Source organism: Suricata suricatta, chromosome 6, assembly GCF_006229205.1.
Source record: "Suricata suricatta isolate VVHF042 chromosome 6, meerkat_22Aug2017_6uvM2_HiC, whole genome shotgun sequence".
NCBI lineage: Eukaryota > Metazoa > Chordata > Mammalia > Carnivora > Herpestidae > Suricata > Suricata suricatta.
In genome coordinates, this window is record NC_043705.1 from 93,017,593 (window position 1) to 93,031,011 (window position 13,419).

General features: G+C 36.9%; 1 protein-coding gene across 1 annotated transcript in view; it reads right to left on the reverse strand.

The window, feature by feature from the left end:
- TENM2 (teneurin transmembrane protein 2) overlaps positions 1-13,419 on the reverse strand; it is a 1,222,720-nt gene that overhangs the window by 1,162,064 nt on the left and 47,237 nt on the right. The window lies entirely within an intron of this gene.

Genomic DNA, 13,419 nt, shown 5'->3' on the forward strand with positions numbered 1-13,419 from the left:
ATACTTTCTAAAATCTCTCTAGCTCTCAAGTACCTATTTTGTTATATGAGGTCATAACCAACCACATTGGGCCAACATTCAAAGAAAAGGACTGAATAGATATTAAAAAAAAAACTGTTGTAAATAACCAAAGATTTGTGTTGAGTAAAGAGACATAACAAATTACTTCCAATCATCTTCTCAAAAGTACGCATATAACATCTTTTCATACCTAGCTCCAAAAAATCCCCATAAAGCTATCTTGGAGAATAGTCAATTGCCCAGGAAATGTAGGTCTTAATAGATACATCAAAGGCATATTTCTTTTTCCTCATATTTTTAAATCAAATACACAATACTATTATCATTCACAGCTCTAACTTTTCCTAAAAAATATCAAAATTGTCTTTGATTCCACAGATCCTGAATATTTATATGCCTTTCAAGTCAGTTCAGTTTACTGAGGAAAGAACATAGCTCAGTCATGTCTATTAAATATTAAATATTTTGCTGCAAAAGCAGGTACAGGTACACGGACGTGTGATCACAGTCTCTAGAGATACAAACATGATGCTTTCCAACCATTTGGTTGCAAATGAGGGAAAAAAACTGTGTGGAAAGAAAACTTGCTTAAGTAACATGGTGAGCAATAATGTGGTGTTAAAATAAAATGTGTTTGAAGTTGCATATTACATCTAAAGGAACACTACCATAATTCATAGTGATTAATGTTAATGTCAAAAATATTAAAGAAAGTAATAATGATTTGTATCTTCATGTAATGGGCTATCCTTTCTTTGATCTTTTATTCCCTTTGATCAATGAAATTAACGGACAATAAATTTCAAACCAATAAAGAGAAATTCATCTTCGCCCAGCACATTGGTCAGCCTGTGGGAATAACTGCCACATGAGGTCAGAGAGACAAATGCGAGGGCTGGTGTTAAAAAAAGATCAGATAATTTTATGACCATTAATAACGTTTGTCGTGCTGCAAGCTCCCATGAAGATAAGAGTAATCCAGTCATCCTTTTGGGCTCAGACTAATTACCTCTGGGTCACAAAGACACTGCTGGACCACCACACAGCACAGGTCATCTGTGCACTTTCAGGGAGGCTTTCTTCCATTTCAGTGGGGAACAAGGTCACCTGAAGACCTCTGAAAAGCCCTCAAACCTGAAATGATTATGGCACTTCTTCCTTCATTTGTAATTAAAAAAAAAAAAAACCAAACAGCAAAAACATACCTAAGCCATAAAAACCCTTAATTTCACTCATGTGCTGAAATTAAAATGTTTTTTTTTTCAGGTTCCTTTGGTGGCAAAGTTTAAGTTTTTTTCTTTTTTCCAAGCTGAATTATTTATAATATTTTGGTGTTCCTCATGTCCTAGGACCCTGAGCACTTTCACAATTTGCCTATTAGGTAATTGAACACTTGGTGGGCAAAGCAAAGATAAATTATGCTCACAACCAAAAATATCAACATATATGTGGTTCTCTTTCTCAAGTTCAAAGTATCAGAATCTATTTCAGGAACTCTGATCCTCTACCCATTTGTGGCAGTTGAGGATTACTAAGACCTTTAGTCAGGGCTGCTTGTATAAATTACGGCCTGTTGAAGGTATCTTGCCAATGAAAAGTATTCCTTCAGGCATCCCTTATGTATTATTTCCACACCTCTAATGAGATCCCTACCTGCACTTACATTAGTGCTCAGTGCAAGATAAATGTTGAATACACCCAGGGAATCCATGTAGTCAAGGCTATCTTATCACAACTTCAATGCCAACTGCTAAGGAAATACATAATGTTTACATGGTTCACTATCTATATGCATATGGTTATTTGTTTATTGTGCTCTGCTCCCATTTCACTAGATCCCTGATGTGTCATGGAAAAGAAAAGTTGTCTTATTGGTATCTAATAACCTAAAGGTTACCGACAACTGACCACCATGTTGCTAAAAATCATTCCACCCACAGCTCTCAACAGCAGGAAATCATGATTCTCCTAATAGACTTATAATATACAGACACAATTTACTTTCATAAAACTGCAGGGGTATAACTCTAGTTGGCTTTCGTGTGAGAAAATTCATGATCATCAATAATTTATTTCAAAGATTCATTAAACCTCAATGTATTTATAGCCTTCTAACTACAGTAAGCAGGATTAGAAACTGTCAGTGTGGGAATTATTATTCATACCATTTAACATGTATTAAAATACATTGTATAGAAATCTATTTTTTCCCTTCAGAGTCATTTAGTCCTCTCCAAGGGGAAAAAATTGATAGAGAAGAAGAAATTTACAGAACTGGACAAAGACATGAAGATTTTAAATTATAAATAAATATTTAAGGTTTCAAATATTTCCCTTAGTTACCTCCCTGCTAGTGTTTATTCTCACAGAACTCTGATATCTCACTTCAATTCTGACAGCTCTTATTGGCTTCTGTGTTCCTGACCCTAATTTCATAAGTTGACTGCTGTTTACTATTTTAGTTTACTGTTTAGACTTATGCGACCATATATCTGACCTGGAGACTTCAACTCCAGCCTTGTACCAGCCCACTTCTAGCTTGCCTAAATTATTAATCTCAACTCGAAGGTTCACGTCAAGGCCTACCCTCCATGAACTATTACTGATCCTGACTTTGGCAAGAGAGAGATCTGAGATGGTAATATAAATTAGGGATGATTAGTATTTTAAAATATAAGAAAACCTCATATCACTCCAGTAGTGAGTTCAAGAAAGAATGGTAGGAGAAGAATGGTATACTATGAGTATAGACTGTTCTTAGAACGTTTTTCCATAAAGCAGACAAATGGGGGGAGGGTAGCAAGGTAGGAGTGTGAGACACAGAGAGGCTTTTTTGTTTTTAATATATGAAAATAACAGCATGTTTGCATGTCTGAAAGTACTTATGGATGGATGAATGAATCCTATAAGTCTTATTTCTGTTTCCAGAGCAAAGGCTGTGCCTTGATTCAGGAGATTATTAAAGTCTTAATTTGGGGACTAATTCCCTAAAGAGACATGCAAAATGCAACCACGTCTTCAAACATGACTGCCCCAGGATATATGTTGGTAGAACATTAACCGAGGAGATAAGCATGCGTGGTTTACTTTTGTATTTTATGGTAATGAAATATTAATTTCTTTATGTAGAAATTTCTGTTTAGAAACTTAGTTATTTTGACTTCAGATATGATTATAACCTTGGGGGAAAATGTCTTTAAAGTAAAACCAATCATGATACTGACCTAAAGCTCTACACATCATACATACACAGATGGTTTTGGTAGCACCAATCAAAATTTGATGTTGCTTCAACATATTTTTGTAATTGACATTATATTCAATTTCTGCTTTGTCTCCACTTGCTACCACAATCAGAAAAAAATAAAAAATCCAGCTGTACAACTGTGATTTGGGCAGTAGCCATAGTGGTCTTGAGTGAACACACATGTTGCGGCCAGTACTATTTCTGTGAGTAAAGATGCCTAACCTGTAAGTTATAGGGGCAACTACAGAACAATGATAGTTTGAGGTTCCCAGCCAGTGCCTCTTTCATTCACCCTATCAACACCTAAAATCTCAGCACTGGCAAGGAAGCCCCAGGTATGAAATTCAAGATTTTCCCCAAAGCATTGGTCCTCCCAAACACCCTGTAGCTATAGCTAGTTAGCATCTGCTTGCAAACATCTAGAGAGAGTAGTTCATTCTCATAGGAACAACTTTTTCCAGTATTTAAAAACAGTTCTGAATATTTCAAAATTGTAATTAAGATTAGTATATAATCTCTCCCCCCAAATTGCCCTAGTTTAATTCTGTGGAGACATACAGAATTAGAGTCCTTCAGCCATGATATATGAAGACACATACCAAATTCACTTTACACTTTTCATTTTTTACAGGCTAATATGTGCCTTGCTCCTATATCTGTTCTTCAGATGGCATGGATCTCAGATTCTTTATCATCCTGTTACTTTCTCTCAATGTTTACATTTCCTACTGAACTTCTCCACAGCCAGATTTGGGTTTCATTTCCACAGCAAAAGAGACAAAAAGTAGACACCAAATAAAGCCTAAGAATGCCAACTCCAAGAGATTCCAAGCTGTTTTGACGAGAGCAAGTGTCGTCACTTAGTTTAAAGTCTTCATAATCTCCAAAAGCATAAAAGTAAATGTTAAGGTGAAAGACTAGAACTACACCAGGTGAAGCTGACAGAATACTATACTTGACCTCCACCTCCATTCCCACCTATTCGTATAGGGATGGCATTTCTCTCCCCTTAAAGGATTATCTACCCAGACCCCATGACTTTTCTCATCACTTCCAGATAATGAAAATCCTTACGTGACTCTTAGTTCACAAAAATGCTCTTCTTTCATAATTAAAATGGCCAGTCTAACACACTAGTGAAAACTAATTCATTTAAAGTTCACTTAATCGTTACCTTTGTCTTCCCTATCAGTCCTGCCTCAAGCCCAAACTCCATGTTTTTGGGGAAGAGCTATGGGGCCCTAGATTTCTGTTTACTGCTTTCTGTTTCTCCTCACTCCTAGCTTTTCTCCCTTGATTCCTGATACTTCCAGGATTGGAGCAGAAAAGTTGAGAAGGGGCAAAAGTTATAAGGCACATAAGACCTTACTGGACTAGCACCGATAGCAATCTGGCCTTGGAGTCTTTTGGTCATGAAAAATGTTTGATTCCTGACTGCTCAAGGATTTCCTCCCACACCTGCTGCCACTCTGAGGCTCTCTCAACCAAACCCCTCAGGAAGGTAAATTTCTCCCTTGGCTGGTATTAGGCCTGCCCCCTTGGTCTTCATCTCCCAGTGCATCTTCAGTCTCTCCTGTGTCTGTCTTGTCTCTCAAGAGGCTTACTTTGGAAAAGTTTCTCCTAAAAAGCCTGTGGGTAACACTTATATATCTTTTTTCTTTAATAGAATCTGGGAGAATAGGCCATTCCCAAAGAAGTCTTTCTCCTTGCTCCCAAATCTTAGTCATGTTCTCTCATTTTCTCCTCCCCACCACCATACACTGTGCCTAGGAGAAAGGAAGGGACATGGGGTCAATCATTCTCTGAAAACTAGCTCAGTGGACTTGAGCGGAGATGCCTACTCCTCACCCTTTCAAAAGACCCTGCAATTTCCTCCATGAACTCTCACCCTCTGTGCCCAACTCCTCCGTAAGCTTCTCCTGTCGCTTTGATAGAAAGGATGGTGGTCACCTCTGGGTTGCAAAACTGGTTCTTAGGCACCTCGTTCACAAGACTGTTTGGTTGAGCTAGTATCATATGTTGCAGTGGAAGTAACTGGGGCCCAAGCGGGTACAGAAACAGCCAGAATCCTGATGTAATTCCCTGCTACACTTACAAACTGCAAATAATCATCAATGAAGCCCCAAAACATTGATCTTATTTTAAACATATGTGTCCAAATGAAGACCTTAAAAACAAAAAGCGTCAAATCATAAAATTTAGTAAAAACAATGGTAATAAATACAAGTGATTTATAGAACCTGAAATCAGACAATAAAATTTTTCTCCTTAAGTGTCTCAAGAAATCATATTATCATAACATCACTCAAAAGCTTGAAAGCAATAGTATTGAGGGATTGTTTTTCTAAAGAGAGGAAAATGGCAAAACCTGCAAAATGGTTAGTGAAATCTTCCTCAAAATGCAATGCAAAAGCGTCCTTACAAGAACTGAAGAAAACAGGGAAAGGACAGATACCATATGTTTGCACTCATAGGTCTAATAGTGGAAACCTAACGGAGGACCATGGGGAGGGGAAGGGGGAAAGAGTTAGGGAGAGAAAGGGACTCAAAACATGAGAGACTACTGAACACTGAAAGAACTGAGGGTTGAAGGGGGAGGGGGAAGGGGAGGGGTGGTGGTGATGGAGGAGGGGAAGAGCACTAGGTGTTATATGGAAACCAATTTGACAATAAACTATTAAAAAACAAGAACTGAAGAAAACAATAAATCCTTAAACATATTCCTTAGCACCGATTTTTTTTTTTAATAGAAACTAAGGATTCATACAATCTGGTTTCCAAACCAGATTTAGATCAGGAGAGAGAAATTTTCTTGAAATGCAATTGAGGATCCCAAAGCAAAATAGAATTTAAATGGCAAAGCATATTCAGTGTGGGAGGGCCTATCAGGTCTCACTTCACATCTTCATTAATGGTCCAGCCCAGAGAAATAAACAGCAAGTTAATTAAACCTACAGGTAGTATTAAATCAGTATGAGGGGCAAAGACTGGTGAGAGATAATAAAGAGGCTTTAGAGGTTAGGAACAGAGCAGCAAATAAAAAAAGAATTTGAGAAAGTGCATATATTTAACAGAATAAGGCCCCTGGAAAACAGGACAGCTTAAACCATATTCAACTGATTATGCAAACAATCAAATAAATCCTAGATTCAGTGCCTCAGGAAAATAATCACCAATATTATTTGGCATTCCCACTCAGAGATATAAAAGAATAGATAAGGGAGGAATAACTTCATAGAAAGATACCTCAATTCTGGGGAAAAAAACTGTTTATGTCTGAATGTAATATAAGAATTCAAAACACGGATGTCTCATTGATATAATTTGAGAACCCATGATACAACTTAAATAGAGAAGAAATTAATATTACCATTTGAAATGTAATAATTATTTTATTGGTCTACAGAGTAGAAAAATTAAAATTTTGAAGGATATAATTTGTTTATAAATAAACTATCTTGGAAATGCTTAACAATTATTCAAAACAAAGCAAATGAATTACAATAAACATGAAATAAATCCGGATGTCGTCCAAACTCCGTGTACTTGTTGAGCTTTATATCTTTCCAACCTTATTTATGTGATCTTTAAAACAGCCTCCAGGCTTGGGCCTGCCTGTGGCTTGTGCTTGCTCTTCCCTCTCCCTACAACACTCCTCCTCTCAGACCTCCCCCTGGCTGTGTCAGGTGAGATGTTCCCTCCTCAGAGGGCTTTTTCTGATTGTCATGCTTAAAGTTGATCTTCCTATCAAGTCAATATCTCATTTTCACCTTGCTTAATTTCCTTGCTAGGACTTACCACTTTTTAAAACTATCCTATAAGCAATTCATTGTTTGCTTGCTTATTTTCTGTCTCCCCTTTTTCTTCCCTTGAATATAAATCCTGTGATGGCAATCTCCTCTTCATCCTCACTACTGTGTCCTCAAAAATAGCTCTTCCATATGTGATCACTGAATAAATGAACATATATAACCTAGCTGATAGGTTGTAGACAGTAAAAACATTACCAAGAGTAGAAGAAAGTGGACACAACATAGAAAATGGTGGTAGATGATATGATTATCAGTGTGTGCCAGCAAGGAGTCTGAATTTAGATTAAAGTTTTAAAGAGGCATGGACATAAAAACAAATTCTTCAGTATGGTTAAATTGTCAACTCTCTAATTATACATTTGGTGATATTAGGCCTCAAATAATAAAATTTTGAGGATCATTCATCTGATAGCATCAAACCAATGTGTATATTTACTCATGAAAATTCATATAAAGTTAACTACCATGTAGTGATTTCGAGTTTTCTTTTTTTTCCCAATAGAGTGGAATTAATGTGAGCAACCTAATGAAATATGCTGCAATTAAAGAACTACTATGCATAGTAATATCTCTGTGTGTATATGTTTCAAATAAAGTAGAGTCTGTGGTGACATTTCAGGAAAGGAAAGAATGAAAAACAAAATTAAATTGCTATTAGATTTTAAATTACAGCTGGGCACTTGAATGCAAAGTCAATCTATGAAAAGCTGATTGTTTAACATTCCCCCACCCATCCTAAAACATTATAATATGGATGTAAGTTTGTTGTATATTCATTAGGAAATATAACTTGGCCCATAAACCAAGAAATGTGAAAGCACTTTCATTTATAACAGAAAATCACCCACACAAAGGTTTTTAACTTGCTCTGTAAGAGTATTTTCCCTTTTGAGGAGGAATTTTGGAATCTTAGAATACTAATTCCTATCGCAGCAATGGTCCCTGTGACCCTGTGATGTCACTAGAGTAGTCAACCTCAAATCAAACAAAATAGAATAAATAACCAGTCCATGGCTTTTAGCCTCAAAGGGATTTGATTTGGAAATTACCAACACAGCTAAAGAGCATTTTGAAACAAATATTGGAGGAAAATAATAATAATAATTCAAATGCATTTTTCTTGACCACTTTAAAAATAATATCACACCTGCCTATTTCTTCACTGTCTTCAGAAGAAGTTCCATATTAGGGTATCCATCCAGGATGATCAACTGTCCCATCATCTAATTCTTTTTTTTTTTTAAGTTTATTTATTTATTTTGAGAGAGAGACAGAGAGAGTGAGTGGGGAAGAGGCAGAGAGAGGGAGAGAGAGAATCCAAATCATGCTTTGCAATGACAGCTTGACTTGGGGCTCAAACCCAAAAACTGTAAGGTCATGACCTGAGCCAAGATCAAGAATCACATGCTTAACTGACAGCCACCCAGGCACCTCCCATCACCTAATTCTAACACATCTAAGTGAAATTAACCTCTGAAAGAATTAACTAGTTTTTGCTGCTGACTCTCAAGAATGGGTGAGGCAGCAAGAGTCATTGGTAGTGATTTGGGGGCATGAGGGTTGGTCGAGGGAAAAGGAAACCACAAAGAAATAGCAAACATCATTTTCCCATTTCCTGGTATCGTCGAAAACCTCTCTATCCTTCTCCATGGAGTTCAGAGATGGTTTCCATCATTTCCCTGGACTTCCTCCCAAGATGCATAAAGCTTCTACCTATAGTACCCAACTCCAGTATTACATTTTATCAAGGGGCTACTTTCATACAAAGGCAAGTATCTATTTTCATGATAATCTTGAGGATTAGGAAAGTTAAAGTATATGTACATTCAGAAAGACATGCATATGAACTTAATGAATACACATGAAAAAAATGATTCATCTAAGAGATTTGCCTCCTGTTTCTTTCAATTTTTGTTTTATTTAAAGTGGAAAAAATCATTAAAGAAAACTTTAAGTTCTACAACATGATATAGAAACGTTATGGTTGTAGCACATTTATTATTTATTATGTCTAAAAAGACTAAACCTCATACCCAACCCCCAAAAATGTATGGAGTTACAAATGTTGAATGACAGTTAGGTGTTGGCTAAAAACAAAAATGTTTCTCATAATGAGTATCAATGTTACCCAGAATAATATGGTTAAGTTACTTATGCTCCTATGCTTGCCTTCTTTTGAATGATGCAATTTTTAAAGTTTCACTGTCATCTCTTTTTAGTATTAGGAAGAAAAAGTCCATAATATATTTTCATATAAAAGACAGGAAGAAAAACTATAAAAATCACTGTGAAATAAACTAAAACTGACTAGCTGGCTTTCACTTGTTAACTGTATCTTCAACAAAAACAAATATCAAGTAAAATTGCAAGCATTCTTCAGAGGTTAGTCATCAGTGTTAAAGACAACAATCAGCCTGTCATAATTAACTTTATAACTAGGAGAGGTGAACATTAGAGACAGCACAATGTCCACATCTGCAGCGTAAAAGATGAGCTCAAGTGGATGAAACTTGAACGTGGGCCAACCTGCATTATTCTATTCACGTTGCATAAATCAAACATGCAGAATACTTGTACATCAGCAGTGTTGTGTATTAGTTGTGTTTTATTGGACTGAATGCATTATTTCATAAGTGAACTTTCTCAAAAAATAGCAAGTATAAAAAGACGTGAATTATATATGTGTTTTGGCACAATATACGATTGACTTTAAGTTTAATGCTGTTCCTGCAAATATTAGTAACCTGCATCCCAGCACTTTGAGCTAACACTTGTCAGTCAGGCATGTGACACTGAGAAAATTATTCCAGTGAGCAAGCCTAGCCACTTTCTACTGTTAACTTCTGTCTCTCACTGAAGTTTTCCCATTGCCTTGCCTACACAACCGAACTTGCTATTGCTTCCAATAATTACATGTCAATTTTTTCAGCCGAAAAATAAAGGAATTCAGGTGAGAATTTTATCTGTAGGAGCCTTGTATTCACCACAGAGAAACTTTAAAAAATATAGACATAAGATGGCAGGAAATAAAGGTGACAAAATCCTTCAGCTCAGTTAGGAATAAAGTATGTAAATAGCACTGTAATATCCCGCAATTTCTACAAATATGAAACGCAAAAGGGAAAACAAAAGAAAATAACCACCGCTTCAATGAAGATAGAACTTGCTGCCCTGGAGTGAGGAGGGGGCGGGAATAAGGAGAGGAGTGGGTTCAACTTTTTATTCCACTATTCTGGAATAGTTCTCTTGGCCACGTATTTATTAAAACTCCTTACCCAGTCTGCTTATAAACAATTTGAGAACTCATACACTACAATATTCATAGCCGTGTTCAAGAAGTGACCTTCTGAGCTGACTTTATTATGTGCTATAAAAAGTGCTAGCTAATAACACACAAGGGCATTTAGTTGATTTCCAAGACTTTACTTTCTGGGCTTCTCGCCCCTTTCACAAAGCTCTCCCACTAATGATCAGAACTGTTTTGTGATCCACTCTTGACAACACAGAAACCTAAAAGCAAAGGCAGCAAAAATATATCCCACTGAATCCCAAAGACATTATTCAACCTGAATTCTAATGCAAGACTTGCAAATTGTGCCGCTAAGCATCTCTATTGTGGCTTACTTGTTGTTCAATTACATTCATGCAGGTTTTATTTATTTTATTTTTTGGTGGTTTTACCCTTGGGTTTGTATTCTACAAAAGCTCATAAAATTCTTGAAATTAGCTATACCTGTAATCTTATAATATTCCCCAGACTGTGAATGAAATTGTACTTATTCACTTAAAATTAATATCCTTTTCTTGATTCTCCATGGAATTCTGACAAAACATTGAATTTAATGCTCACATACCTAGCTGTTTTAATCCAGCAATCATGGCTATCTATCGTCTAACTATGGCAAAGCAAGATTAAAAAACTTCCTGCTGCTCACAGCCTGAACCTGTGTGGAGGTCATTTTAGCAGGAAGAGAAACTGAAAAATTCACAAAGCTTTTCAACAATTCAAAATAGGAATAAAAGAGAAAAGGGGAGGAAGAAACCTTTACAGTCCTAACAAGCCATTCATTTTATTCTTAAGTTTAATTATACATATCTTTGAGGTTGTCCTATTTTGGAATCAACTACTGACTCAAGTACTCAGATGACTGCATGTTTACTAACTTAAGTAACGTTATGCGGGAATGCAGTGCTGCCATTTCTTGAGGAAAGCCAAAATAGCTAGAATTTTTTTTTTAGATATGAAGCTTCTAACATTAAAATTCTCTTTACCTTTGGCTTAAATGAACGCTAGCCTAAATTGCATTATTAAACTGGAAAACAAATAGTCTCTGGTACTTGTGATGAATGTTTACAGAGAGAAGATAACTTGGGCCCTGGCCATAAGCACAATTCTGTAGAATTTTGCCCTTTCTTTGGGTCTCAGTCTTTCCACCTTCAAAGTCAAGCTTTTATTAAACTGTGGACCAGATACTCAAAAGACCTGGATCATATGTAAAAATCACATGTTCTCAGGTCCCATTCCAGTTCTACAGAATCAAAATCACCATAAGTAATGCTTTAAGGAAACTCCTGAAGCAAGGGCTAGAGGTGGTTAGGCACGCTTTGAGAAGACAGTGGATTAAAGCCCTTCAGCTCTAAGGAGCTACAACATTGCAAGGAACAGCTGCAGAAAGTTACTTCCTGGCCTACAGGAATGAGGATGGGGAAGGAGTGGGAAAGAAAGGGTGCCTGGCAGGCATCAACACTGTTTAAACTTAGGGTAACTTCGTCACCAGTTTGTGCAGAGAATCTCCCTTCACTTCTCAGGACTCTCCTACCCCCTGCTGGTACTACCCAGAATTTCTTACTTCCCTTCTATGTTTCTGTTACTATAGAGACAGAAAAGCCAGAAAAAGCAGCAATGATGCAAACACCAGAGCTGATTCCTGAGAGTGAGGAAAGAAGGAGAAAGGTGAGAACAAAGAGGCCAGCAAATGGGAATTAAGAGGAAAACAACAAATCCTCATAGGGCAGAGTCTATAAACACATGTGTCTACGGGGGTTAAGCAAGTAATAAGAGTAATAAAAATGAAGCTGGGTAAATGGAAAAAAGGGTGTGGGACAGAAACATGTGACCCATCTATGAGGGTTACCCATCAATTGCAGTTATGTGGGAATAACAGTCCGAGGCTGCCCTATCTGCCCATTGTATCAAGAAAAGCCAGAAACCTCAATTTTATCTGAAATGCTTAACATTTAAGTTTTTATAACTAATCAAGATAATTTTTAAAAAATCCACCAGCCAAACTAACCCCCAGCCTACATCACTACCCAAGGAGATATATGAACTGTTAGAAGACACCCAGCAAAGAAGGAAAGAGCTCAGGAAGGAAACACATGATGTTCAATGACTGAAAAGGAATTATTCAACAAAGGACCAGGGGATTTTAAAGATTAGCCAGGTTGACTCCTGACAAGCACAGATTTAACATGTTTGTTTTTAAGAAATCACTAACTCTTTTTGCCTGAATCAGAGGAACATCTGTGAGGCTCTGAGTCATTCTGAACTTGGTAAGGATTTGAAGTGCAAGCTGTAGGGCAGTTCCCAGGCATCAGTGACTGAGGTATTTAGCAAGGTCCAGCAGGACCCTAACAGCACCCACTGCACCTTCCTTATAAGTGGGAACTGTTATGTGACAGGATACTATGTTTCATTTTTTTCTCACCTTTGGAAGATGGTTGTGAAGATAATAAAATAGCATTCAATGAGGACCAAGTGTTGAGTGTGCGAGGGTTGTGAGCAGTGGATAAATGTTAGCCATTATGAACATCTCAATCATCTCTGACAAATCCAGGAGGAAGGATTTAATGTAATCTTGATTTTAGAGATGAAGAAACAGATGTATAGTTTACTAACTGAATTGCCAATGTACCTAGGAAGCAGTGAGTCAGGTTTGGGGGTGTCTAATTACTAGTCTACACTACAAAGTGCTGAGTGTAGACTGCTCAGAGAAAGGGCTGGCATCCAACACACTTGAGATGGTAAGCTACTTCACTTCTACCCTTCCAAAATGTTCCAGATAAACCAAAGCATTGACTATAGTGTACCTATTGACCCACTGGAGCACAAAAGAGACTGTTTTAAAAATGCTAGTAGCTCTTTATTATATTTTATGAAGAAAATGATATCCTTGCTATATTTATGATCGTTAGAATTTGCAAGACCAACGGTCTGTACTATTAGGTGGGAAATCAGAGAACAAAGTACTTCAGTTCAGCATCCTATACTTGGAAGGATGTCACACTTGAAGTGACAATGCAACAAAGAGATATATTCATTGGAGAACTCACCCTATG